Genomic DNA, 4,773 nt, shown 5'->3' on the forward strand with positions numbered 1-4,773 from the left:
ATTACATGCAACTTTGTGGCTTTTTGTTTGTTAAATGCCTCCCAGCACCCCCAGAACAGAGGTACCCCCGTATTCCAGGTACTTTCCAGGAGTGTCCAGCATCCAACGTTCCTCACACCTGACGGCTCCCGTGCTGTGCAATACCGACCCTGTCTCAGCTCATGGTGGCATGAGCTGGTGGTGTGTGGGAGGGGCCAACCACCCACCCCACTTTCTGCACACCCCCCCCCCACTTTCGGCACCCACCCCATCTACTGGGAGGAGGATGCCCTGCCTGTCGCCGTGAGGGGATGGTAAGGGGTGACCATTGGTTTTCATGACCTCCCCAGCGTGTGACACCCGTGTGATCCCTTGGGGTCACCAGGCGGCACTCACGCAGCTGTCACAGGGAGCGTGCCAAGAAGGACCGCCATGCAGAAGCAGAGATGAGAAACACCTGGGAAAAGTGAGGTCCCCAGCACACTGTAGCTACAGGCCCTTTGGGGAGAGGGGAGGCAGCAGGAGCTGGAGGCCTGGAGAGGTGCCCTGGGCTGCACAGGCACCCTAGCAAGGGAGTATTCCCCACCCCCTTTCCAAATGTGAGTTCCCTGGCCTCACCGCTCACAGGGGAACCCAACTGGGAGCCAGAGAGCCGAAGTGCCCAGACGACATCACTGGGAGGTCACCTCTCGGACCTCAGAGCAGGCGGGATGGGACAGGACCCCAACGCTCCTTGTGTCTGTTTCCTCGCAGAAGTCCCCAGGTGCTTCCTAAGCCAGGATGACAGAACAGTCACCATGGCTACGGGCCTCCTGGGGACCCCTCTTCCTGTCTCCGCCTGGTGCCAAAAGAGATAAATGGGAGTTCTCGGTGTAGTGAGCAGCATGATGGCTCTGCCACGCGTGGAGAAATGGTTCTTCCCGTCTTCTTAGCAGCAGCAGCAGCAAGAACTTTTACAATGAGGAGATTTACAAATTATTTGTGGCCCAGAGGAATGACAGGGCTGAACTAGGAGTGTCTCCTAGCAGGCCCAGGGCCAGTGCTAAAATTGCAGCCAGCCCCTGGAAACAGGGTGCGCCCAGGCAGAGGGAGGGGGTGCCACGCCTCCTCCCGCCTCCTTCTCCAGGGCTCCTCTCTGAAGATACCGCCCACTTAGGGTGGCCTAGCCCCTTGCCACCCCAAGTGGGGGCCGCGGATCTGCATGTCAGCGCCCACAGCTCGTTGGAAAGGCACGCGTCAGGTCCCCTCACACCTGCTGCACGGAATCTGCATTTTAGCAACATCCCGGGGTGGCTAGCGTGCACAATAAATAACCATCAGTTACATTAGACTGCGTCCGCAGCCGTAATCTAATTAAAGAAATTCCCTCACCACCACCACCCGCCTGGGGCCTCTGGCCTCTTGCTGTTCAGTGCAGCGGGACCCTGCTTTTACCCGCTTTTCTCTGACCACCTAGAGAATGGGCACTGGAAAGGACCGGAAGGACCCCCAGCACCGAGGGTCACTGCCTTCCTTAACTTAAGGCCCTCGTGGCGTGTAGGCAGCTGGCCTCCGTCGGGACTTCATCTGGTTCTTCCCAGGCTAGAGCCTAGAATCTGGGAAAGGACAGGAAAATGATCTGGTGATCCTCCTTTCCCCAGCCTTTTATTTTTTTCTTTGTAAAGATCGATTTATTTAAGCATACAAGAGCTAAGATATAGGCCAGAGGTATGGGGGCAGGGAGGGGATGAGAGGGATTCACCAAACAGAGCAGGGAGCAGAACAGGCAGATGTACTGAAATACACGGCTGAGGGGAGCAGCGGGTGAGACGGGAGAGGTCTGCTGCACCATGTGGGTCAGCTCCCTGGCCGGGGATTGAACTCAGGCCACAGTGGCTGGCATAGCTTGATAGTGCTGAGTTCAACCCCTGCACACCAAGGAGACCCCCACATGAATCATTTGAAACATGATTTTCATCTTCACATTTTTTTTTTAAATGCCCTATCACAGTACTATTGACTCCAATTTATGGATGAGAAAACGTAGGCCACAAGGGGCTCCATGACCTGCCCAGCGTCACAGAGCCAAAGGTGGAGAGGCGGCCCCACTGTCCCTGCCGCCTGGGTCAGGGCCACATGAGTAGTCCGAGGGTCTGCTCTGAACCTGCCCAGCCCGCTATCATCACAGTGACTGTGGAAATGCCGCTGGTTCCAGAAATACTGAATTTTCAGACATGGCCCATTGTATCACTCAGACTTTGCCCAGTGCAAGTTAAATATGACCGGGGTTGGTGGCTGACCAGCAGTGCCCCTTGATGGGAGAGGCAGGGCCAGGTGAAGACCAGACAACCAGGTCTCCTGAGACAGGTCAGCGGGTGGTGAGTCAGGGGGCTATAAACGGCTTATGGCTCCAACCAGCACTGGCCCAGATACTTAGCTGATGAAACCCCCTGTAAGCCCCTCTGTGTGCCCCGGGGCTGTTCTGGAGGAACATATCAGCCCTCCTCAGGGAGGGGGCCCCACTTGGCAGACCCCAGGACTGGCATTGTGCACGCTCTGTTCCAGCCGCACAGCCGGGCCTGGGCTCATGGGCTATATTGAGGGCTGAGTCACCGGCCTGCGCCTGGGTCAGGCTGACAGTGACTGGCTGGCTGGGGCCTGACTCAGGCCCCGATTTATCCTGGAGAGCAACAGGCTCAGATTGCTGGGGCAGGGAGGGTGAGAAGGGTGCCGGGAACCATCCTTGGCACCAGGTTCCCCTCTGAACCATTCACTCCCTCCCTGGGCCTACAGACCTCTCCTGGACAGGGAGAATGGTGCGGGTGGGTGTGAGCTGTGGCTAGCGGCTGAGAGCAGAGGAAGCTGTGAAGTAGTTATTTCTCTGCTACTCCCTGGCTTTCCTCTGAGCTCCCCCTCTTTAAGGTCTGCCCTCAACTGAAGGCAGGTAGTGATCACAACCAGGACTATGTGCCATTAGGAGTTGAAAGGGGCTGTCAACTCCAAGCAAACCCACCTTACCCCTTCCTCTCCTTCCTAGCAGCTCAGAGAAAGTAAGCTCCTTCCTCAAACGTGTACCTCAGCTTTTTTATTGAGGCTTCGAAGTCAACATCAACATCACTGAACCCTGAATCAGCACCTCAGATCATCCGAAGTCTGACTTTACACACACACACACACACACACACACACACGTACACACACAGACACACACACACACAGAGTTCCATGGTGAGACAGACGGTGTCATGTACCCCCAGGAGCTGGGCACTTCTCCAAGGAGGGCCCAGTGTCCCTAGAAGATGGACCGTGGTTGGTTTGGGCCATGGGATGAAGGAGGCATAGGGGGATGAAGATTCTGGAGACTGGGAGAAGGGGGTGCCAGCAGGAGTGGAATTCCTGAGTACCTTGTCACAGGCAGCCCACAGAACATGAGCCGCAGGACGCAATCTATTTATACCTCAGCTGTCACTATCAGGGCCCCCAGAGCTCCCCCCTCCGAAGCCCCACACAACAGTTCCCATTTCTGTTTCTGGTCTCTTCTCCACTCACTCCCCTCCATACCAAATGAGAAGGGAAAGAAATCAAGGGTGGACCCCTTTCACTAGAAGCACATCCCTTTACCCCCCTCAAAAAAAAAAAAAAAAACCCAAAACTGCTTTCTGAGCTCCTAGCAGGGATTCCCCTCCTTCTGCCCTTGGGGGGAAAGTCCTCAAAGATGTCCACCATCCTTCCTTTCCTCTGGGCTCGGGGACAGAAGAGGAATAAGATTGAGTGATTCACCGATGCGGTCCCGGAATATTCCCTAATTTCAGTCATCACACACCTTGCGTTGGGGGCTGACTGGCTCAAGTTGACTGGATCTAGAAGGGTAGGGGTTGAGGACATTGGACATCAAGGGGTACCATGGCAGATCGAACATGCCTGTCACCGAATTGCAGAGTTTGTTTGTCTTTATGCAAGCGCACAGGCTAGAGCTCTTTTGCCTCACTCTGGGCTGCTCCTCTGGGGCAGTGCCTCAGTTTCCCGTTGCTGTTTCCTAGGCCTCCAGCTGCCCTAGGCTCACTCTGAGCCCAGCCGGCCAGGGATTCCTGGCTGGCTCCCGGGCTCTCCCTACCCACCACTTCCTACCCACCACCCTGGTCACGTTTCCCCTTGGCTGCTCTGGGCAGGGTTCTCCCTGTTTCTGTCACTGGAAGGATCCGCCCTGTGGCCCACATGGGCACATTGCCCAGGGGGCTCCCTGGCACGACAGGGCAGAGTCTCTCCCTCTTCGCTCATCACCTAGGTTGACTCAGACTTGGGGGCTGAGGGAGCATTATGTGACTCACTGGCTACTCTTCTGAGCTCAGCGTCTTTCTGAGGAGATGAGGCCAAATGGGCCAGTGACAGGGACACTGAGTCAGGGGGCTGCAGCCTCAGTCTTTGCCCTTGGGATCCTGGGTTTGGGGTTCAAATAAGGCTTTTCTACCAGTAAAGTGAGCACCCCTTCCCCCCAAGCTTTCTCCCTCATTGGCTCAGAGTCCTTACCTCCTCTCTGCAGGAGAGCACACACTCCCCTCCCCTGTCTGCAGGTGGACAGGACCCTGGGCTTTCAGCCAGGACTCCAGGGCCTGCCAACAGGCCCGCCCCAACCCATCCAAAAACTTCCTCGGATTAGTGTGCTCTGCCCTAACCATGGGCCTCAGTTTCCCCATTTATCGCTTTAGTCACACGAGGTGTACGGGATTACCGGCTCTGACTGGTAGCGCTTGTTTAGGGGTGCTGCAGGCCCTCACCCCTCCACCTCCCGGCTGCACTCACTCACCACTCCAGCGC

Source organism: Condylura cristata, unplaced genomic scaffold (assembly GCF_000260355.1).
Source record: "Condylura cristata isolate star-nosed mole 26May11 unplaced genomic scaffold, ConCri1.0 scaffold00005, whole genome shotgun sequence".
NCBI lineage: Eukaryota > Metazoa > Chordata > Mammalia > Eulipotyphla > Talpidae > Condylura > Condylura cristata.